Below are 26,133 nucleotides of genomic sequence, written 5' to 3' on the forward strand. Positions count from 1 at the left end.
ACTGGTCATTAACTGCTGGTTACAATTGATTTCTTGGGGCTTTATTTAACAGAAATTTGATTTCAATTCGATACCTACTGAGGCTAATTTTGATTCCATAAACAAGTCTCTTTTCTTAAGGTTAGCCTTGATACAATATTGTTCTTCTATGATATTCATAAGACATTTCCCAAAAGTTAATGGATATGTGGAAGAAGTGTGACTACTCTAGATAACTAGATCAATGTGTTTTTCAACCTATGTGGCAGGGCTGACAGAAAATACAGGACAAGAAAAACAATGAAGAATAAAATGTCTGCAGTTTAATATGTTCATATGCTACACGTGTCCAAAAGTATCCCCAGTCAATGAAACCACAGTATGGACTTCAGGACTTATTATATTATTCAGCCAGTTAACTGTAACAAAAGCAGTGGTTAACAATAATTAAGTATAAAAAATGCCTTATTTCACTATGAATAACAAAACCCCAACATGTTATCATATTATCATAGTTTGATCAATCAATCATGTTTGATTTCCAGATGAAAACCATCATTCACATACTTCCTCTAAAGAGCGTTCTTCAGTCTAAGACTTAAATCATTCATTCATTCATTCATTCATTCTTTCATCCGTTTTAACAAATATTTATTAAATATGATCTATGTAATAGGCATTGTTGTGTATATTTGAATAAAATAAAGATAATTTGAGGAAAATTAATTTATAGTGGGGTTAACAAAAACAAATAGTAAACATAAAAATGAGATAAAATGTGTATTATAAAATAAATTCTATAAAAGGGGGGATAGGAAAAGGAGTATAAGGAAGTAAAAGGAATGGTTATGTTGGAGTTCGAAATTAAACATAGAATGGTTAGGGTAGGCTTCAGTGAAAAATACTTTCAACAAAGACATGAAGGAGGTAAGAGAGTTAGCCAAGTAGATATTGGGAAAAGAATAATCCAAATAGAAGGAATAACCAAAGGAATGTTATTTCCTTTTAATGTAGTAAAATATACACAAAATGAAATTTACCATATACACCATTTTTTAAATGTACAATTCAAAGTATTAAGTATATTCACAATTTTGTGTAGCCATTACCACTATTTCCAAAATGTTTCATCATCCAAAAGAGAAACTCTGTAATAACCACTAAGCAATAATTTCCAATTACCCCTGTCCGAAGCCCCTGTTAAACTCAATTCTTCTTTGTCTTTATAAATTTACCCATTTTAGATACTTGATTATAAGTGGAAATATGTGATATTTGTCCTTCACATAGCATGTTTATGATGTTCATCTGTTATAGAATATATCAGATCTTCATGGTTTTTTATGGTTGAATGATATACCAGTGTTTATCTGTTTATCTGTTGATGGATAGAATAGTTGGGTTGTTTCCACATTCTGGTTATTGTGAATAGTTCTGTCATGAACACTAGTGTACAAATATCTGAGTCCCCATTTTCAATTCTTTGGGGTATAAAGCTAGGTGTGAAATTTTTGGGTAATATGGTATTTCTATGTCTAATTTTTTGAAGAACCACCAAACTCTTTTCCACAGCAGCTCTCCAACACTTCTTAAGTTCCTTTTTTTATTTATTTTTATTTTTTTAGACAAAAAACACTTTATTTAACCAAAAATGGGAAAAAAAGGGTGCGGGGAATTAGGAAAGCACAATGCGCCTGCAGAAAACTATTTCTTCTTGTAATTTTTCTTAAAAAAAAAAGGAGGGAAAGAAAAAACACAACACAAAGCTTTTTTTTTTAATAATAACTGTTCTAATGGATGTGAAGTGATAGCTCATTGTGGTTTTGATTTGCATTTCCCTAATGACTCATAATGTTTAACATCTTTTCATGTGCTTATTAGTCATTTATATATCTTATTTGGAGAAATGTCTATTCAAGACCTTTGCCCATTTTTGAATCAAGTTGTTGTTGAATTATAAGAGTTTTAAATATAGTCTACATATTAATCCCTTATCAGATATATGATTTGCAGATATTTTCTCCCATTGTGGGTTTACTTTTTTACTCTCTTCATAGTGTCCTTTGATGCACAAATGTTTTTAATTTTGATGAACTTCAATTTATTTTTTTTCCTGTTGCCTGTGATTTTGATGTCATATTCAAGAAATCACTGCCAAAGCCAAGATTATGAAAAATTTCTCTTTTCTTCTAAGACTTTTATGAAATTTAGTTATTTGATCCATTTTGAGTTTTTGTATATGGTATAAGAGTTTTTGTATATGGTATAAGAGTATAAGTTCATTCTTTTTTGTAAGGTAAGGGTCCAACTTTATTTTATTTACTTATTTTGGCGTGTGGGCATGCGGTTTTCCAAGATTCGTTTGTTGAAAAGACTGTCCTTTCACCATTATTCAGTCTTTCATCCTTGTTGAAAATCAATCGATTATATATGTAAAGATTTATTTCTACGGTTTCTATTCTATGCCATTGGTGTATATGCCACTATCACCCAGTTTTGATTATTGTTGCTTTGTAGTTAGTTTTGAACTCAGAGTAATCAGGAAATACAACTCTTTCAACTTTGTCTTTTTCAATTTTTTGTTTGTTTTTGTGGGTTGTTTTGTTTCATTTGCTATCTGTGGTCCCTTGTGATTTCATATTGTTGTGGACTGAATGTTTATATCTTCTAAAAATTTGTATGTTGAAACCCTACTTCCCAGTATGATGGCAATTGGAAGTGGGGTCTTTGGAAGGTAATTACAGTTATATTAGGTTATAAGGATGGAACCCTCATGGTAGTATTAATGATCTTATAAAAAGAAAAAGAGACATGAGAGCTTGCTTTCTCGGTACACACACCAAGGAAAGCCATGTCAGGACATAACCAGGAAGAGGATCCTCACAAAATTTTGACGAAGCCAGCACCCTGATGTCTGACTTTCAGCTTTTAGGACGTGGAGAAATAGACGTTTGTTGCTAAAACCACCCAGTATATGGTACTCTGGTATAGCGGCCTGAATTTACTAAGCTACACATGAATTTTAGAATAAATTTTTCTATTTCTGCAAATTGAGATTTTTATAGGGATTGCATTGAATTTGTAGATCGCTATGGGAAGTATTGAATATTAACAATATTAAATCTTCCAATCCATAAATATGGGTTTTCTTTGTGTCTTCTTTAATTTTTCAGCAATATTTTATAATTTTAAGTGTAGAAGTCTTTTGCTTCTTGGGTTAATTTTATTTCTAAATATTTTATTCTTTTAAATGTTATTGTAACTGCTGTTATTTTCTTAATTTTCTTTTTGAATTGTTCATTGCTGGTATACACAAGTACCACTGATTTTTGAGTGTTCATTTTGTATTCTACAAGTTTGCTGAATTAGTTTCTTGGATCTAACAGGTTTTTTTGTGGGTACTTTAGGATTTTCTACATGTAAGATCATGTTATCTGTATACAGAGAAAATTTTACTTCTTTTTCAGTTTTGGATGTCTTTTGTGTATTTTTCTTGTCTAACTTTTTTGACTAGAACGTTGAGTATGTTAAATTACGTTAAATTAAAGTGGTACTAGTGGTTATCCTTGTCTTGTTCCTGGTCTTAGAGGAATGCTATAAGTCTTTAACCATTTATATGATATTAGCTATGGGTTTTTAATATATGCCCTTTATCACATTGAGTAACTTCCATTTTAGTCCTAGTTGTTGAGTGTTTTTATCACGAAGAGGTTTTGTATTTTGTCAAGTGTTTGGGGGGATATACCCACCTCCTTCATTCTATTATTGAATAGTATTTAAACTATTGGACTACACAAATCATTAGACTACTACCACATTGATTGATTTTTGTATGTTGAAAAATCCTTGAATATCTAGGATAAAAACTTGTTCATCATGGTCCATAATCATTTTAATATGCTGCTGGATCTGGTTTGCTATTATATTATTGAGGATTTTTGCATCTATATTCAAAAAGAATATTTCCTGCAATTTTCTTTTCTTGTATGTCTTTACCTGGCTTTTATATCAAAGAGATGCTGGCATCATAGAATGAGTTAGTAAGTGTCCCTTCCTCTTCAATTATTTAGAAGAGTTTGGGAAGAATTGTTAATTCTTTATTAAGTGTTTGGTAGAATTCATCAGTGAAGCAACATGGTCCAGAAGTCTTGTTTGTCAGCAGGTATTTGATTACCTATCAGTACTTTGTATATGATGAATCATTTCATTTTTACTGCTTTCAAAATTCTGTCTTTGAGTTTTAACAACCTATTTTTCTCAGTGTGCATTTCTGTGGGTTCATACTGGCTGGAGTTTGTTGTTGTTGTTGCTTTTAGTTTCTTGAGGGTATATATTTTCATTTTTCATCAGATTTGGGGAGTTTTCAGCCATTATTTCTTCAAATATTTGTTCTGTCCCTTTCTCTCTCTCTTATGAAACATATATTGATATACTTATTTGTGTTGTATAGGTCTCTTAAACTCTATTTTTCTTCATCTTTTTTTCTTTCAAATCCTCAGACTTGATCATTTCAATTACTTTATCTTCAAGTCCACTGATGTTTTCTTACACCTGCTCGATCTGCTACTGAACCCTCTTGAGAAATTTTTATTTTCAGTTACTGTGCTTTGTGGTTCCAGAATTTCTATTTGGTTCCTTTTCATAATTTATATCTCTCTATTGATATTCTCATTCTTTTCATACATCATTTTCCTGATTTTCTTTAGATTTTTGTCTGTGATTTCCTTGAGCTCATTGAGCATATTTGAGAGATTTGAGTTGTTTTAATGTCTTTGACCAGTATTTCAAATGCCTGGGTTCCTCAGATATGGTTTCTGTCATCTTTGTTTTCCCATGAGTGGGCCATGTTTTCTGGTTTCATATATATCATATATATGTTTCCATATATATATATATATATATATATATATATATATATATATATATATATAATTTGTTGTGTGCAGTCACTGATGCTTCTGTTCTGTTATCTTTGCATTCTGCTAGTGACTTAACTAAGATTTTCTTAAATGTTTGGTTCCAAAAAGGAAAAAAAAATTCACTGACTCTAAAATTTTTTGAGAGATGTTTCTGGTTAAAGCTACTGTGCACAGAGAGTTGAAACAAGACAAGCATCTGTGCCAGTCCCTCAGGGTACTGCTAACCAACAAGTGTACAGCTCCAAATTTTTGGAGAACAATGGTCCTTCTGCCTGCCCTTGCACCAGCCAGCTGCTCCCAGAGTTCAGGCACTCCAACTGCCAGCTTTTGCATGGCTGAGGAAGAGGTATGGTGACTTGTTCATGGATACCACTCTCTTTCCTTAGAATAGCATTCTCTCCATTCATCCCAACTTCCCTGGTTGTTATAAGTGTCCAAGTAAGTCCAATTCAGAGTTCTGAATTATTTGATTCCAATTTTTCTTTGCAGCTCATTGGTTGCTTTGGTGGAAGAACTGACCCCTAGAATTTCCTACCTTGCCATTTTGGGTGACATCACTCTAGAGAAAGTTAAGAAAAGAATATGCTTAGGGGCACCTGGGTGGCTCAGTAGGTTAAGTGTCTGACTTTGGCTAAGGTCATGATCTCAGGTTACTGAGGAGTAAAGCCCCATGTTGAGGACTGCCCCCATCAGGCTCCGTGCTCAGTGGGGAATCTACTACTCCCTCTACCCCTCCACCTATTCATGTGTGCTCTCTCTCTCTCTCTCTCTCCCATAAATAAATAAAATCTTTAAACAAAAAAGAATATGCTTATTTTAGGAAACAATTCTTCATGAGTCAATCACGTTTTTGTGCATTGCATAAGCAAGGTCATTTTTATTCTGGATTATATTTACAATAGTCTTTGTATGCCAGACACCTTTGGAAGATAGAAATATCTAGGTTTGTTTGCTCTGCAGTATAATGTCAGTGTCTCCTTCTGGAAAAAAATTTAGGCAGCTGGCTTATAGCCCATTTTTAAAAATTAGGATTTTTTTAAGTTCAGAATTTCTTTTTCATATCACAATGCATTCTATGTTCAAGCATCATCTGGTTCTTGGCATGCTGCCCTGCTGTGCTTGAGACTTGGGGAATGAGTTTAAAAAATGTGTTATTTTGACTGCTGCTATCACTGTAATAAACTTTTTTGTTGTTGTTTCTGACATAAGAGTCTTAGACTTTTAGCCAGCTTCTATAGAACTCTAGCAAGCTAACTAGTTAGATTGCCAATAGGGTAAAATTTCTTTCCCTGCACAGTTGTTAAATGTCTAGTGTGTTTGAGAAACAGTGGGGATCCCAGTGGGAATCAGTCAGAGTAAAAAGTGGTAGTGGGGTATTAGGAGATGATGTCAGAGAAGGAAGTGGAGGCTACTGGAAGGAAACATATATCTGTAATGAATGAAATGGGAAGCTGTTGAAAGGTTTTAGGAAACAAGTGATATGATCTGGCTGAAGTTGTAAGAGGATCATTCTGGCTGCTCTGTTTTAAGCAGTTTACTGAGTGTATTTAGTAAACAAGATAATGGATGGTATTTGGCTAATGGATGTAAGGAAAAGGGTATTGTCAAGACACATGCAACTGCCAGCACCTGGGATGTCTGTAGGTAGGGCAGGTTCAGGTAATAAGGTCAGGAATTGAGTTTTGATATGAAATGTAGGGTTTGAGATGTCTATAAGTCATTCAAGTCAAGATGTCATATAGACAATTGAATATAGTTTTGAGTTAGAGATAGGTATTTGGTAATCAGCATATGAATAGTATTTAAACTATTGGACTATACAAATCATTAGACTGTATGTCTGCAAATGTCTTTATTTGAGCTTCATTCAGCCTAGAATTTGACACTTGGCAGCTTTGTATTTTGGCTTTCATTGTGGGGTGTGTGTGTGTGTGTGTGTGTGTGTGTGTGTGTGTGTGTGTATGTTGAGTCATCAATTGTCCTGATTTTTACTCTTTGTAAGGTAACCTATATTTTTCTAAAAGTGCTTTTAAGTTTTGTTTTTTGTCTTGATTTATCAGAAAGTTTACTATAATGTATCTGCATATGGATTGCTTTCTTATTTATCCAGTTTGAAGTATGTAAATCTTAAATCAGTGGGTCATCTTCAATTAACATTCTTGATCATAATCTGTTCTAGTCTCATTATCTCCTTTTAGATCCTCAATTGTGTGTAATTTAGACCATTTCACTGTGCTTTATATCTCTTACCATATCTTCATTTTTTTCAACTTTCTTTTATTAATTCATTCTAAATATTTTCTTATGACTATATTCATATTTAATTCCATACATGCAGTTCATGTAGTCATTTTGTTCTACTGATTTTCTATATGTTGTCTTACGACCTCATGTGTGTAGCTATGTTTGTGTCCAGATATTATAGCTTAAAATTGTTCTAGAAATATTTTGAAGACGAGAATGATATCTTCCTCCAGGGAAAATGTGTTTCTTTATTCTAAGGAAACAGAGGGCAATCACCCAGTATCATCTTAAACCAATATTAGAAAGTAATAGGATTTTAAAATTCACTGCAGTGTCTGTATTATTCTAAGTTATTCTTTTTTTATGGTCTTAGCCCATTGTGTCTCAACCCATTATGCAAGTGCGCACTAGGACATCCCCCTTTAGCGAGACTGAGAATTAAATTCTTCTCCCCACTGTCCCTGTGAGGCTGTCAGAAGCTTCATTCTACCTCCTGACTTCCTGCCACCACCTCCAGAGTTAAATTCCTTTAGGCGGAAAACAGTCTCTATTGCCAGACTCATCTCCCTGGTTTTGCTCCTTTCCATCATCTTTGGTAATTCTTCGATATCTTCTTAACTCTCCAGTGTCTTCAATTACTCAAGAAGATTATTGTTATTATTGAGCGGTAATCTTCTGAGTGAGGTTTGTTTCAAATTATTTACTCATCATTATCAAAGAGAGAAGTGACTATGAGTTTTCAATCAAAGCTCTGGTTTTATAATTATTTAATCAGAAAATTAATCTAAGTTTCATATAAGAGTGACACATGTCAATGGATTGTCCTAAATACCCAGGTCCACTAAGTGCTCTTAGTGGGAACTGTGTACACACACACACACACACACACACACACACACACACACACACACACGTAAATTCATACACATACCATCTTTGGTATCTCCTTGCTAGTTGGAGTTGGAGTTTAATCTTTATTTACTGATTGTCTTCGGTTCTCCAGACTATCATTTTACTTCATGTTCTCTGACACTACAGAGCACAAGACAGCTATGAAAATTATCACAAACTAATATAGTGGCTCAGGGGGATATCATTGGTTAACAAGTTAATGGGATGAAAAATTCAAGAAAGATATTAAAAATTGCAGCTGGTGTTATCTGGGATAAATGTTAAAGAGATTATATTTGTAACTAGAATAAGAAAGAAAGCTAAGTAGTGCTTATTCTTCAAGTTACCGTTATTAGTTTGCTGGCAATAGAAACAAAGGTTATTCTGTACCTTTTACATAAATCTGAGTGTATAAAGAAATTATCCTCTTGATCTCATACTAATGTGTGTGTCTCTATTTGAGTAACTTTCAACTCACTATTTTTGGTTTTCACAAATATCCTACTCTTCAGATAAACTCAACACCTAAATTGCAGACGCCATACATTTTAAACTGTGATTCTGTGATCAGAGAAATCAGCATCACTAATTATAGAAACAGTCTGCTGGCATGTAAATTTGAGAAGGCCATAATACTCTGTCTTCTCTGTCCTTGGAGTTAAAGATAGGTTCTGTGATCATAATTTAAAGGCAGCATACAGATGCATGCTTCTCAATTCAGCAAATCTCTTTAATTTTATTAATTTTTGTTTTATAGCATTCCTATTCTTTTCGATAGTAAAGCTGTGTAACTTCTTTTACTTTTTGCCTGAGGCAAAGTGCTAGTATTTGATTTATCTTCTGTACTTGTCTTTCTTTTACCAATATGAACTTTTTCTCAGACAAGTGCAATGCTGTGCGTGACCCCACAGGGAAACAGTTTTCTTTTTAAGGAATGTGTGCAAAGTACTTAATAAGTCATGTCATTCCATGATTTACTGTATATTATATTTTCAGTGACTACAGTTAACTTTCTTGGTCTCTAGATGCCAACATTTTAATAAAAAACAAGACATTTTCAAGAAAATGTCAGAAACAAAGTGATCAAAGTGCTGTGGGAGCAGTTTGGCAACAGTTTGAGCTTTGAATTTCCTATTCAGTTTCCAAAACATTCACTTAAAAAGCATTTATTGAAGCTGAACTGCCTTTATCAGCCTGATCAGAGCTCCATAAAGAGCATGCATGATTCAACCGCCTTCCCAAGCTTTAAAAAATATAACTTTGATATATGCCTCACAAGTGCAGCACAATAGTTTTCATGCTCACGTTTGTTAAGATTTAGTGCAGCCATTAAAGAACAGAAGGGCTCTTTGGTGGCAATCCTCAGACATACCAAATATCCCAAAGCAAAACCTTCTACAAATCAGAGATTAAGGTACTGACAAAAATTTCCACTTGGTTGCTGTTTTCCCCTTTAAACCTTATATCAGGAGTGACTATCTTTTCGATCAAATCTCTCAGGGAGGTGAATAGATAGGTTTCTTCCTCTTGGAGGAAAATATCAACTGAAAGATAAAAAGTGACATTTTATGTGCCTTGTCCAGGAGTCAGTCTATTTATTTAAAAAACTGTGTGTGAGCCTGACCTATACATGAAGTTTGTGGCATGTCTCTTGTCAAGTATTGATCACTTAAGACTTTACTGTTTGCCTACTGCAATGTAGCTAATAATCTCTTTTTATTTAGTTTGTGGCTTTGAATTCTTATCATGGCTTTTCTGATTTCTCTGGGACCTATTAGATCTTGCTTTTGCTGTGCAAATGGCTATGGAAATTAAGCTTGCGGAAGCACTTTTCCTGAGCAAACACTCTTTGTTTTCCATCAGTTCATGTGTCAAGTGGTTTGCATGCAGATAGGGTACATTTGGAAGCAGTGGGTGCCATCAATCTTCATGACTTTGCTATACACACCATTTCACCTCTACCTGTTTCAGTGGGAGATTGTGAAGGATGGCTGAGCAATCAAGCTACTCCCCTTGACTGACATCAGGTATTTCTATCTAACTCACCTTAGCACTTTGGGGTCAATGCTGGGTGCTTAGAAAAATTGGGCTCTGGGTGATATGATCAAATGTTTTCCACATTTTGATATATTTGCCAATTCTGTTAGCTTTCAAAATTGTGTTTTTGAATTTTATCCACAGATCAAAAGCAAAACTGAATTTTGTTTGCTTATTTGTATATTCTACTCATTATTATCCAAAATTTTGTGCATGATTATACAATAACTGTTTTACTTTCTGTATGACTTCATTGAGTTATCTATCATGGAACTAAGAAGAAACAGTAAGTAACAAAAAAAGAGCCATATTTATGAGGGCTATTAGACTTAATTTGTTTGCATTCTAACATGGTCTATGATAAATTAAACTTCAAAGTTGATACAGATTGTAGAAATTATAATACGTGTAATAGTAAAAAGTCTCATTCCATAACATATTCTTGTGTTTGTGTATGTTTGTATACATGTATGTTTTTGTATGTATCTGTCTCCCCATAGAAAGAGAGATGTTATTTTATCATATATCAAGTCAGTGAACTGATCAATAGTGTTCAGAATTATACATTACCATTTAGGATGTCAGTTACTCACAGTTCAAGGCTCAAAAAAATAACTCAGCAATAAACTCCAATTATATTGGCTATGTAATAGCCACAAGTTTTCATTTTTTTTAATTGAAATGATATTGGTATAAAAATCTTAAAGGAATTCCTGTAGATAGAAGGGTAAAGCAATGTGTTTACTTTTTAATTTGGAAATCACATCCAATAATCATCTGCATTTGCTAACCAAGTTTGAGTGTAAATATCAGGACCATATTGCATATGACAAACATGAATGGGAATAATAAATGAAGAAGGCAAAATTTTAACAGCTTCACATATTCTAATCAATAGTGAAATAGAAAGATTCAAACTCATCCCAAATTAATGCAGAATTCTTTAGTACTCCATATGTTCCAGTGCTTTGTTTTATAAGTAAATATATTTGTAAGTAAATATATGTTGTAAATATATGTAAAAATAAAACCTCTCAAATTCTCTTAATTCGAATTGATGACTAACTTAGAATTGTGAAAAACTGTATGCTAATATGTGTGTATGTTTGTAGACTCTTTAATGCAAATATATAATTCATGATGTTCCCTTACTGAAAACAAGAGCTACCAAATAGAATATTTTAGGTAATATACTTTAAAGAATACATGCCATTTATATAACATTAATGATTGCATTAAAAATAATAGTTCCTAGTGTAAAAATTTAAACACTCTTAGAATGTATATAACTATTTCCATTATAGGATATTTATAATTTAGCCCTATTTTGTCTAAAGAGTTTTTTCCCTCTCTTTTTAAATTTTATTTTAATTTTATTTTTATTCTGGTTTAGTCAACATACAGTGTTATATTAGTTTCAGGTATACAATATAGTGATTCAACACTTCCATATATTACTCAGTGTTCCTCATGATAAGTGTGCTCTTAATCTCTTTCACCCCCCCACCCACTTCCCCTCTGGTAAGCATCTGTTTCTTTTCTATAGTTATAGAGTCATACTTACAGAGTCTGTTTTTTTGGTTTGAATAGTTACATTCTTAATAGATTCAAATTAATAAATATATACTGTGGGTAGTTAAAATAACTATAATTTTATTTTACAATGCTGTTTACCCTTTGCATCTTCCTTTATTAATACTTGGACATTAAAATTGTATCTATTACCAATCCCTTTCTTTGAGGACTGCTTTTCCTCTTCAGCTGGTACTCTAACTAAAAATCTGATTACGTGGTAACACCAGGGAACAGTCATATTCTAATGCAACCTTTGGAGATAGTTGGTCAGTCGAGGGATGGGCAGTAGGTATAAGCTGAATAATCAGAGTAATTCGCTGGAACTTTGCAGCAAAGTTGGAGGTAAGCAACAGACCAATCTTATTTTTTGTGAGAATTAATTTTTACCACATTCCAAGTACTTATGGTAGTATCTGGCATATGGTAAGTGCCAGTTGTTGTTATTCTTATTCTTATTTTTATTATTAGCAGATTTAGAGAACAGGACAGTTAAAATCTTGGTTTTAACCTTCTAATCCTAGCCTCATAGGCAGCATGCAAAACTTTTCTCATGTCCTGCAGTGGGAAAGCAGAAAAACTGAGGCGCATGCATAGGATTTAATTGTTAGAATAACTTAACTCTAAAGAAAGTTAAATTTCCAAACAAAGCTGGTTGTTATGTGGAGGTCAACGCCTTGGCTGGGAAATAATGGGACCTTAACATGAGATAGGGATATCTGGCTTGATTCCTTAGAAAATCTTATATATCCCAGACCTTCTGAACATACTGGTCCTGCAGAAATGAGTCATTCTTCCACATAATGCACTGGCATACCTTTCTTGCCTGAGAGATTGCAGAGTTCTTTCCATTGCAAGGATGTATAATCCCTTTCCTAATCAAGATCTGCTCCCACTTCCCATTAGGCCTATAACTAGCATTAAGTCATAACACTCCCTGCTGAAGATATGCTGGACCTTATCAGAAGAGAGAAGGAAAAGGACTGAAACTTAAGGATCTGCAAGACTGAGCTAGTATGTACCACCAGCAAGTAGGAGAGTTATGTGATTGAATTTTGAAGTTCCTTAATCCAGGGAGAATTTATTGATTTAGGAGCATGGACCTGGAATATAGGATTTAACACCTTGGAAAAAAACAAGGTACAGGCTTGCTAGTAGGATAACTTTATAAAAACATGAAAAAAAGTGGTATCCTACTCTAAGTGACTTTGAAATGTCAGAATTAACATTTCATACAATGAAAGAAGGATTAACATATCCAGAAATTGGGCTTACTGGCGTGGCTACTTTATATAAAAGCCTAAAACTTGTGTGATGATTATATTGAAGATCAGTAAGTACACCATTTATCATGTCCCTTAGGAATATGCTTGTGAGAAGGGCACCAGCATCACCAAAGTTTGATGATGTCTCTCCATGTAGGTCACTTGTGACTATATGAGAGGCCATTATGGAAGTAAGCTTACTGATAGCAATCAGGATGATAGGACTCTGAATCAATGGCATTTAAATATTGACAAGTCAAGTGGATGCAATTATTGTTATATATGGCAAGGTTAAAAGAGCAACCATTGGAGGCTAACCTAAAGATAGTATTAGAAATAACATCTGTAGTTATAGAACATGACACCCCAGAGAAAAATAATTGGATACTCTACATGGATACTACTCATTTTTTTAATATTCAGTAAAAGAAAATGTGTCTGACCTGGAGGCTGAGGGATATCACCCAAACAAAAATAAGCATCTCTTTGTCAGTTATTAGGACTGAGACTGTTTTTAGACTCAGGTTCTGTTACTTGCAAGTTTGAATCTCAGGAAGAAAGATCCTGAAACATCAGTGCATGTGTACAATTCAGATAACTATGTGCTGGAAAGGGGGAAATGCTCAAATAATTTTAGGACTCTAGGAAACTGGGACAAATTCCTTCAATAACTAAGGACATGGAAAATTATAATAACACCCTTATTAGATTGGGCATATAAAGAGTACATGTAATAAATGGAATTGTGTCCAAGACTTAACTTTCACTGTCCCCATTGGTTTTGTAATCCACCCGGTGGTCATTTTCCTGGTCCATGAATTTATAACTAAAATAAACATAATTATAATTGGTAGATGGTACAGGGTTCTTGGCCTATGAGATAAGAGCTATCATTATGGCAAAGGGAAGGTAGAAGATTCTGTAATTTCTTCCACCAGCCATAGTGAAGAGAGTAAATTTGAAAAACAAAACAAATTTTAAAAAACCAATATCTTTTCCTGAGGGGATTATAGAATATATTGCTGCTTTTGAGTATAAAGCATGCAGGGATTAGGTCATGTCTTCATTTAATTCTCCAGAGAGATATTGAAGAATGACAGTAGATTGCCACAAATATAACCAAGTAGTATCCTCAGTTGCAGCCACCATGAGAGATGTCATGCTTTTGCTAGAGAAGATTAACATAGCCATGGTGACATGGTATGTGTCCATTCATTTGTTGAATGTGCTTTGTTTGTTTTTCTCTCCTTATCTGAAGAAAGGATAAGAAGCAGTTCATGTTCACATGGAATGGGCTACAGTATATATTGTATGTTAACACCAGGGGTTTGCTAACTCTTTCACCCTCTGTATTAATTGAGTCCAAAAAGATCTGCATTGCTTGGTCATCCCTTAGACTATCACATGGACCCTCTCTATTGTTGACTTCTTGCTAATCAGACCAGCTGAGAAGGTACTGAGAGTACCAAGTGGGAGACCTTATGACACAAGCCTCTGAGAGTGGGAGATAAACCCTATACAGATTTGACTACAAAATCAGTAAAAATTTTTAGGAGACCAGTGGTCAATAGAAGCATGTTGAGACATCCCTCCAAAGGAAAAATTAGCATATCTTGCACTTATCACCATGAAGAGGGAACACAATGCGTGCTAATCCTCTTCAGGTCCTGGAGGCAGCATATTACCATCTGGGAATACTGCTCCATTCCATACATTGGGTGATATGAAAAGCTGCTAGTTTTTTGTGGGGTCCAGAGGAGGAAAGGATTCTTCATCAGGCTCAGGTAACAGTGAAATCAGCCTTAATGCTTGAGCCCTAAATTTCAGCAGACAGTGGTATTGGTGGTATAAATGATAAGAAAAGATTCTGTGTGGAGTTTATGGCAGCTCTGATGGGAAAACTGTTCGGGACAGCTGTCAGCAGACAATCTTCAGCTGTCAGCTCCTTCATGGATACCTCAGCTTCAAAGAGCAACTTCCCTAAAGACACATTCCTCTTAGGGTAACCCACACCAATAATGGATTGATACAGGGATATAACCCAGAACAATCTAAAGGACTTGATCAGGGCTGCCATTAGGCAGCACAACTCTATCTCAGAATTGGTTTCCTGGGGAATTTCACTGGCAATATTTTTTTTTTAATTTCTTAATGTATTTGATTAATTTAATTGCTTTTAAGCCAACTTTGTAGAGAACACAAGATTAATTTACAGTAAGCTCAATTCTACTAATTAGGAATAAACATAAATTTCATATAGCTGGATTTTGTTTGCTAATATTTTAAGGCATTTGCATCAAGTTTCCTTTTTGAAATTGGCCTATTAATTATCTTACTATTAATGTCCTTGTTAGTTTTTTTATAAACTCATAATTATTTTTAATTTAAAATTAAAATTTTAATTAAAAAATTTTAAATTAAAAAAAATTATTTTAACTCATGAAGTGATTTGGAAGACTTCCTTCTTTTTCTATTTTTGGGGAATATGTGATATTTGATTATTATTACATAATTTTATATTATTAATAATATTATTGATAATTATTTGATTATTGGTCTTTAAATGTTTGGCATAATTCATTGAAAAGTCATCCTTATCTGGGGGTCTTCCTTGGAATATTTTAATTATTTAATATAATTTAATATAATTTTATATTATTTCTGCTTTTTCTTTTGTACTTAATTTAGCAAGAAATATTTTTTTCTAGAAATGTATTCTTTTCCTTTAACGGTCAAATGTGTTTGCATATTTTTTATGATTCTGATTGTATCAATGTTTATAACAACTATAATTCATTTTTTTATTGCTGATACTAGTCAGGTGTGCTTTTTTAATCAATCTTTTCATATTTGTGTTAATTTTATTAGTTTTGTCAAAGAACAGATTCTCTTTTTAGTTAGAGGTATTATATTTGGGTTCTAATTTATTATTAGTTCTAATTATATTATTTATTATTATTATCATTACTTTCACTAGGAGGTTTGGACAGAATATCTTTCTACATTAATGATTTTCATGTATATTTTAAGATTTTTCAAACTGATCTTTTTTCTTTTTCTTTTTTTTTAAAGATTTTATTTATTTATTTGAGAGAGAGAATGAGAGATAGAGAGCACGAGAGGGAAGAGGGTCAGAGGGAGAAGCAGACTCCCCACTGAGCAGGGAGCCCGATGCGGAACTCGATCCCAGGACTCCAGGATCATGACCTGAGCAGAAGGCAGACGCTTAACCAACTAAGCCACCCAGGCGCCCCTGATTTTTTTTCTTAATGCTTAATACCCAGTCAACACTTCTAAATATTTCTTGAGTATATAAATAAAATGTATACACTGTCTTAGGAATAATGTTTTACGTGTCCATTAACTCGTTTGTTATTTTTTCATTCAGTGCTTCATATCTTAATTAATTTTTCATCAAGTTCATCCATCCATTTGTAAGAGTAATACATTAAATCATTCCACTAGAATTGTGTATATGTAAATTTATTCTTATATCAATTAACAGTACTTGCTTTGTATAAAGTCGTGAGGTTAGGTAAATTTTAATTTTTAGAGTCATTTGTCTTTGTAGTGCTTTTTATCTTATATAAATATGTAATGGTCTTTTTGGATCATTTTCTGTTTTTGTTGTTGTAAATTGCCAGATTTGTTCCCTTCTGCTTTTATTTTTAACCTCTCCAAGGTATTTTGATATAAAATATCTAAGTCTTCACTGAAAAGTAAATAATTTTCACTTGACAATAACATCTTTTTTGTATAAGGGATCCCTAGAGGATCAAAATCCAGCTAGGGCTGAGCTCTAGCTCAGACTATGAAAAATCTCTGGCTTCTAAGGAAAAAGGAGCAAGTGAAGAGTCTCCCACTGACTTGGCTCTCCAAATAGAGCTTTCTAATTAATAATCATATTAGTTGTAACCAGGTTTTCCTTCCATTCTTTGGTGAAATACCATGGACCCTTTACCCTCCATCCCTGAAAAAAAATGCCATTCCCAATTTTTTATTTCTTTTTGTAGGAAATAGTTAAATTTTTCATCTACTTAGGCCATTCTGCTTCCTACATCAGTTAATGTTTATACATACTCATTATATGTTATCTTTATATATATATGTGTAGGTATATGTGTACATATATTTGTATATGTATATGTATATGTATATGTATGTATATATATGTGTGCATGTATGAGTGTGATTTCAAGGGATCTAACACATTAAAGTGAATACAACACTTTATGGGCTGCCATTGTGATTTAACATAATTTTATATTCACAAAAATTCTCATTTAAAACATATATGTTAAATTAAATCAACTCATTTTCTTTACTTACATATAAGATTTGAGAATTAGATAAGATGTCTGATTCTGACTCACATCATAAACTTTAACAGGGTAATATAAATGTTATTTATCAACAGATACTCTGGTTAACATCTGCTAAATATTCAGCAGAGAATTCCCATTGATTATAAAAATCTTATAATACTTAGAAGAACTTAAAGGTAAGCTTAGATTAGTTGGTTTAAATAGGTGAAAACAATAGTGTTTTAATAGTATTCATGAAAGTTTTCTATTATGAGTCACTTTTCAAGACAATATTAATACGCTACCATGCAATTCCTGTTACATACAGTTTTCCTTATTGAGTTATTTTTGGTAGGATTTTCTTTTCAGTCCTATAATCATTCAGGTATACATAAACTTTTGTAGAAGGATGGCAATTCATCTGGGTATATAGTGTATTTATTGAAGAGTACTAAAGTTAGAATTTGTATGGGTTAGTAGTAGATTATTTAGTCAAGCTCTAGAAAAATTTTGATGAGGCAATTATACTCAGTAATATAATTATTGGTGTGTCTGCTGAGTGTGAGAAGTATAAACAGATTATTAAGAAATAGTTGATATGTTTTTCTGTCAAGAAACAATTTGGCAATGATATAGGTTTTCTAAACATAAAATCAAGTCTTCAATCTGTTTCCATCCATTCTCTTAAACACTGTGTTTTTATGGCAAATACTCTGAGACAAATAGTACATTTGTTTGTGTTTATGATATGTTTTATTTTCAAATATCATTGATTTATACAAAATATAGAATAATTTTTCCCAACACTTTTAGAGTAATAATTTTAAATTTAAAAAGTAATTTTAAAATAATACAATAAATACTAATCTACCTCATATCTACATTCTACTTTTAACACCTATCCTAAAAGTATTTTTAAAATGTAAACACATAAATAAAGCACGTTAAGTAATAACATGAACTCAGTCATTACATTTCATTTGTGTTATTGACTTTACTGAAATAATTGACAATTATTAAAAGTTGAAGATCATTTTAAAAAATCAACAAAATATCTTAAAACTCCAGTATAATATAAAATAATTTTAGTACATTGTTCATTCTCACTATTTGTCTTCATGTGTTTTTATTTACATATGGATAATTATGAATTAAATGCAATACTTATTTTCTTCACAATTTTAATTTGAATAATATTATCATTCTAATATTGAAGCCTCAGTTAATTTATAATTTTGCAACTGTAAGTACATGGACATACTTTAAAATGAATACACTTTGTAACTGATACAAATTTCAAAGAAATTACCCATAAAGTAATGGATATAAGCAAGCGCCTCACTGTCTTATTTAAGAAACTAATTCAATCTTCAGTAATGTATTTACAGAAATTTCTACTATAAACACACCTGTTTATAGACAGGTGGTACTATCTGCTTATATATGAGCAGTAGGATCAAGATAAAAAAAACAGCAATAGACAATTTGTTCTGAAAAGTAACTGCCTTATTTTTTTTTAAATTGTGCTTTAAGAGAGCTCATGGAAAATAGTTGAAGTGGGTGAAAAGTCAAGAATAATTAAGAAAAATGATAGTGTTAAATATCAACAAAGGAAATGCATCTTTCCTCCTATAATCCTTTCTCATTTTCTCCTTTACTTCTAAATGTCATCTCTGTTCTCAAATTATTTAGGATAGTACTTGCAAAAAGGAAGAATAATTGTTAGATAATTTGACATATCCCTTTGATAAATTGATTGCATAATTCCTTCTGTATAGCTTATTTAGGTTGTGAGTCTACTTTCTGTGACTTAAATGAATCAAAATCTAATAAAATAATTGAGGTATGTCAGCTTTCTAGGGGGAATAGCTTAATTTATCTTTAGATTTCTTTCCGCCTTATCTTACAAAATCTTTTCTTCTGTTGGTAGATGCTTTATATGCAATTTCTCTATATTATATGTATATTCAAAGTAATACCATAATGAGCTATGCCACAGAATAATTTATACCTTCATTACTAGTTCTTATACTGATCAATTAATCCACAAATTAGGGAAAGTTTTATTTTTATTCTTTAATATAAATATTAAAACCACACAATTTTAATTTACCATTTTCTGTAATGTATAATTTCAGATTAAAATAATTGTATTTAATTAATTGACATTCTGCTTTGATTTAAAAAAGAACAAAATATCTAGGTTACACATTTCCTAGAACTAGTACAGAGACTTGAAATAAAACATTGTTTAAGAAAATAAATTTTTGTATGCTTTTGTAAGATAATATATGTAATTTTAAAACCCAATGTATTAACTTTAAAATTTTACCAAATTGTCAGGAAATTCAAATAAACAAAATAAATTCTTTGAAAATGGAAATTTTATAACAGACAAGAAGTGAAACCACAGGTAAATTGGCAGTAAGCAACAAAAGAAAATTTCAGGGCAGTGTCATTTATTTCATTAAATATTGATCATCACTTATTAAAAAGGTACTGAAAGAGACAATAGAGACACAAAACGAAGAAGATACCATCCAAAAGAGACCACATTGTGGAAGGTAAGAAGGTAGGTGCAGAGACATGATTTGGGGGAGAAAAGAATCACAAGTTCTGTGGAGGGGAGGTATCTTGGTAATGGAGAGAGGAGAGAGAGAGCGAGAGAGCAGGGCACAGAGCATTGCACAAGAAAAACAATTTCCCAAAACCATTGATGTAGAAAATGAGGGGCTGATAATTGCAAATTTTTATAAGCAGTGAAGCTCCAAGTCTGAAATTTTAGAAGTCTGTGCCAGTGCCAGGGTGGAGCCTGGCTGGCATAGAGGTGCTCCTATGGAGGAGGAGGGCAGAGACCCAGGAATGGATGGCAATGGGAGAGACCATCTCCCTTCTTGGAGTGCATTTGAGAGAGGTGGCACTGCCTCCCTGGGGACAAAAGAGCTGGCTGGTACCATTGAGCTACCCCATTCTTTAGGATACAAGCAGAGACCACTGCTGAGGGCAACTAACCTGGACATTAGCTTTTTACTGCACATTATCATAAACTTCAAGCCCCTTCATATTCATGTGACTGCCCTTTTGGACCAACCAGCCACAGAGCAGTGAAACCCTCCCCCAGAGGATGAACACAGGTCAGTGTGTCTGAGATAAAATACAGGAGCACTAAACCGCCAGGTGGGCAGATGACCCAAATACAGACAGGATGAAGGCAGGGATCTGAGGGAAGCCTGGGACCCATGAGGGGAAATTGTTCACTCTTCTGTGAGGGCTTCCTGAACAGCAGCAGGTGCAAACTTCCCTCTCTGGGGATGAAGAACTGGCTGATGCCATTCCCCCCTCAAACATTAGCACTGATGGACTTCAGTAAGCATCACAGTGCCCACAAGTGGGGGCGTGAGCTGCTTACACTGCCCTGTCCCACCCCCTGCACTCTGCAGGTGCTTTTTTACTAGTGCAAGTGTGCAGAAGAGTCAGAGCAGCAGGGAGGCCCCTCCCACAGAAGACCAGCACAAACCCCCTGCACCCAAGTCTACTGACCATAGAGTTCTGCAAAGCTTCAGCTCTAGGGGAAATAGGATCTAGCCTCTTTTTAACAGGCAGACAAAAACACACCTACTTAAAACTCACCACACACTGGACAAGGTCCAAAAATTCCCCACTGCAGACAAGGAGAAACTGTGCAGAGGACAGACCTGAGGGAAAGAGCAATGAAAACAACATGACAGTGCACACAGCATACACCAGAAACACTAACTGAAATGTCAGGCCCTGGACAGTATATAACCTCTTCTTCATATAGACATTACTCTCAACAGCAGGAAATGTAACACACTTTCTTAACACATAGAAGACATACACCTAGACAAAATGCCAAGATGGAGGAATTCATCCTAAAAGAAAGAACAAGAGGTCATGGCCAGGGATCTTATCTAAACACATGTAAGTAATATGCCTGAACCAGAATTTAAAACAAAAATTGTAAGGATATTAGCCAGGCTTTAGAAAACCATAGAATACACCAGGAAGTCCCTTACCACAGAGATAAAAGACCTAAAAACTAGTCAGATCAAAATCAAAAATTCTATAACTGAGATGCAAAGCTGACTGTATGTAATGAGCACAAGGATGGAAAAAGCAGAGGAATGAATAAGTGATATAGAACATAAATGAGGCTAAAAAAAAAAGGGAAGAAAATCCTGGATCACAAATGTAGACTTAGGGAACTCAGTGACTCCATAAAGCATGACAACATTCGTATCATAGAAGTCCCAGAAGAAGAAAAGACGGAAAAGGGGGCAGAAGGTTTATTTGCAAATTGTAGCTGAAAATTTCCCTAATCTGGGGAAGGAAACAGACATCCAAATCCAGGAGGCAGAGAGAACTCCCATCAAAATCAACAAAAGCAGGCCAACACCAAGACATACTGTAGTAAAATTTGCAAAATACAGAGATTAGGAAAGAATCCTGAAAGCAGCAAGGGAAAAGAAATCCCTAACCTACAAGAGAAGACATGTACGGTTAGCAGCAGATCTCTCCGCAGAAATTTGACAGGCTAAAAGAGAGTGGCATGATATATTCAACATGCTGAAGGGGAAAAAAATGCTGACAAGAATATTTCATCCAGCAGGGATGTCATTCAGAATAGGAAAGATAGAGTCCTAGACAAACAAAAACTAAAGGAAGTCGTGATCATTAAACCAGCCCTGCAAAAAATATTAAAGGGGACTGTTTGAGTGGAAAAAAGACCAAAAGCAACAGACTAGAAAGAAAAAGAAAACCTCCAGAAACAGCAACTTAACAGGTACAACAATGGTGCTACGTTCATACCTATCAATAATCACTCTGAATGTAAATGGACAAAATCCTCTAATCAAAAGACATAGGGTATCAGAATGGATTAAATAAAAAAGACCCATCTATATGCTGCCTACAAGAGACTCATTTTAGACCTAAAGATACCACCAGATTGAAAGTGAGCAGGTGGAGAATGATTTCTCATGCTAATGGACGTCATAGGAAAGCCAGAGTAAACATACTTATATCAGGCAAACTAGATATTAAACCAAAGACTGTAACAAATGATGAAGAAGGTCACTATATCATAATTAAAAAGGCTATCCAACAAGAAAATCTAACAAGTATAAATACACTCCCAATGTAGGAGCACACAAATATATAAATCAATAACAAACAAAGAAACTCATTGATAATAATACAATAAAAGTAGGGGACTTTAACACCCCACTTCCAGCAATGGACAGATCATCTAATAGAAGGAAACAATGACCTTGAATGACTTAACAGATATATTCAGAACATTTCATCCTAAAGCAGCAGAATACACATTATTTTCAAGTCCACATGGAATATTCTCCAGAATAGATTACCTACTGGGTCACAAATCAGGCCTCAATTAGTACAGAAAGATTGAGATCAGACCTGCATATTTGCAGACCACAACACTATGAAACTTGAAGTAAACCACAAGAAAAACTAGAAAGATCACAAATACATGCAGGCTAAAGAACATCTTATAAAAAAACGAATAGGTCAACCACAAAATTAAAGAAGAAATAAAAAATTACATGGAAACAAATGATAATGAAAGCACAACAGTCCAAACCCTTTGGGATGCAACAAAAGTGGTCATAAGAGGGAAGTATATAGCAATACAAGCACCTATCTCAAGAAGCAAGAAAAATCTGAAATATGAAACTTAACCTTATACCTAAGAAACTAGAAAAAGAACAATAAATGAAGAAGAGAAATAATAAAAATTAGAGCAGAAATAAATAATACAGAAACAAAACAAAGCAAAATAAAACACCAGTAGAACAGATCAATGAAATCAGGAGCTGATTCTTTGAAGAATAAAACTGATCAACCCCTAGTCAGACTTATCAAAAAGAAAAGGGAAAGGGCCCAACTAAATAAAATCAGGAATGAAAGAGGAGAAACTACAAACAACACTACAGAAATACAAACAAATATAAGAGAATAGTATGAATAATTATATGCCAACAAATTAGGCAATCTGGAAGAAATGGACAAATTCCTAGAAACATGTAAACTACCAAAACTGAATCAGGAAGAAATTGAAAATGTGAACAAACCCATAACCAGCAAAGAAATTGAATCAGTAATCAAAAATCTCCAAAAAAACAAAAAAAAACAAAATAAGATTCCAGAGCTGGGTGGCTTCCCAGGGGAATTCTACCAAACATTTAAAGAAGAGTTAATACCTATTCTTCTCAAACTGTTCCAAAACAATAGAAATAGAAGGAAAACTTCCAAACTCATTCTATGAGGCCAGATTACCTTGATTTCAAGGCCAGACAAAGACCCAAATAAAAGGAGAATTATAGGCCAATATCCCTGATGAACATGGATGCAAAAATTCTCAACAAAATCCTGGCAAATCAAATTCAACAGTACATTAAAAGAGTCATTCATCATGATCAAGTGGGATTTATTCCTGCTCTGCAAAGGTCATTGAATATTCGCAAATCAATCAAAGTGATGCACAACATTAATAAAAGAAATGATAAGTACCATATGATCTCTCAAGAGATGCAGAGAGAGCACTTGACAAAGTACAGCATCCATTCTTGGTAAAAATCCTCAACAAAGTAGGGATACAGGGAACATACCTCAACATCATAAAAGCCATATACGAAAGACCCACAGGTAATATCTTCAAACAGAGAACTTCCCCTCTATGGTCAGGAACAAGGCAGGGATGTCCACACTCACCACTGGTTTTTAACTTAGTACCACAAGTCCTAACCTCAGCAATCAGACAACAAGAAGAAACAAAACCCATCTAAATTGGCAAAAAAGAAATCACACTTTCACTATTTGCAGACTACATGATCCTCTATGTAGAAAACGAAAGACTCCACCCAAAAAATGTGAGAACTCATACAGGAATTCAACAAAGTCACAGGATATAAAATCAATGTAGAGAAATATGTTGCATTTCTGTACACCAATAATGAAGCAGCAGAAAAAGAAATCAAGGAATCCATCCCATTTACAATTGCACCAAAATCCATAAGATACCCAGGCATTAACTTAACAAAAGAGGTAAAATATCTGTCCTCTGAAAACTATAGAACACTTATGAATGAAATTGGAAGAGGACACAAAGGGAAAAACATTCCATGCTCATGCATTGGAATAACAAATATTATTAAAATGTCTATATTACCCAAGCAATGTACAATAATGCAATCCCTTCTTTTTGCATATTGGGTCTCTCAAATTCTTAGAAATGTTTACTAAAATCTTCTTGCATTTCTAAACATTTTCTTTTGTATATTTAGTTTATATATTATTTGGCATATATATATATTCTAACTTCCTTAAAACCTGCACTTCTTATCACAACATAATGTTATTCTTTATAATATTTAGTGTTTTTAAGTTCCCTGTGTCTGATATATTTTTTTTTTGTATTACAGAATATGGTATTTATGTGCTCATCCACATATTTTAAAACTTTATCCACTTTTTTAAATGTATTTTTAACTATGTTATTTTGCATGTTATTTAGGATAACTAACACAGTTTCTTCCATGTGGTACACATAGGCAAAATTAACGGTCATTTTCTCATGTAATTTTCTCTCCCAGGTTTTCAAGATTCTTTTTATATAGTTAATCTTACTTCAGGAAACTCCTGCCCTTTTGTCAAATTACAATCCTTCTTTACTTTAAAATTGCAGTCAAGATAAAATTTAACCAAATATATGGGCTATCCCCTTTCTAGAGTTAGGCAATTCTCTCCATTTGCCAGTTAATTTCTGATGAAATCCAAGTACTTAATATCTCAAAGTTTTCTCACATTCTATTTATTAATCTCTTGGAAATGTTAAATAAAAGTCTCTGGATATTAATATGGAAAGTAAAACTTCAAGAATTTTGCTTTTATACACTGACAAACTCTAATTCAAACATTTCACCAGAGGTTTCAGTAATATTCAGAAGCTCAACAGATTTGCAGGGCTTTTGGTTCTCTCAGTAGGGTTGACATCAATTTGCCATAACAATGAATGTTCACATGCTTTTGAATACATCACAGGCAAGAGTCTATACACTGATTACCAAATGTTTAATTTTAATACTTACCTTGTCCTTCTTTAAATATCTCCCCTCTTTAGAATTAAAAGGGTCTCAAAAAGTCATTTGGGTTTTTAAATAACACTGGATGAATAAAAGTTCTCTTCAAAAGGTTAAAAGAACCCATAACTCTTCGAATAGAGAAAACACAGATGATCTCTTTTGGTAATTGTTAAAGGTCATGTTTTAATCTAGTGCCTCCAACTGATAATAGGGAACAGCCACAAGACTATAGTTGAAGGTCATAACATCACACTGAACTCAAAGTATATTAGAATAAAATCAATTAAACATGGTATTTGTCTTCTGAAATCATTGGGTTTAACCAAGTTCACACCCCCATATTTGATGTGCATATTTTTAAAGTAATATGTATCTTAATATTTTGAGGCAATTATAATAATGAACAAAATAAATTAGATGGATTACAATATAATTCAGTCATTTTTAATATTTGTGAATATTACCTTTGATTTATATGGTATAAAAAGTTATTTTAATATATGTTGACAATTAAATAATATCTTGGCAAGATTTTTTCACTTAAAAAATTATTTTTAGTTTTTTCCTTCCTTCATAATATTTGTTTCCTAGCAGATGAAATACATACTTAATTGTTCTGATAACAACTGTCCAGAGTATAAGTAAAACAATTCAAATTTTAATGCTGTGACATTGCCTTTCTCTTGGCACACCCATAATGTTGGACTAAACTCAACCTAGAAACTAAAATTATGTTAAAGTTATAACATTTTATGTTACTGACATAGAATTAAGTATTATTCACAACACATTAAAA

The sequence above is a fragment of the Zalophus californianus genome, chromosome 3, assembly GCF_009762305.2.
Source record: "Zalophus californianus isolate mZalCal1 chromosome 3, mZalCal1.pri.v2, whole genome shotgun sequence".
Lineage (NCBI taxonomy): Eukaryota > Metazoa > Chordata > Mammalia > Carnivora > Otariidae > Zalophus > Zalophus californianus.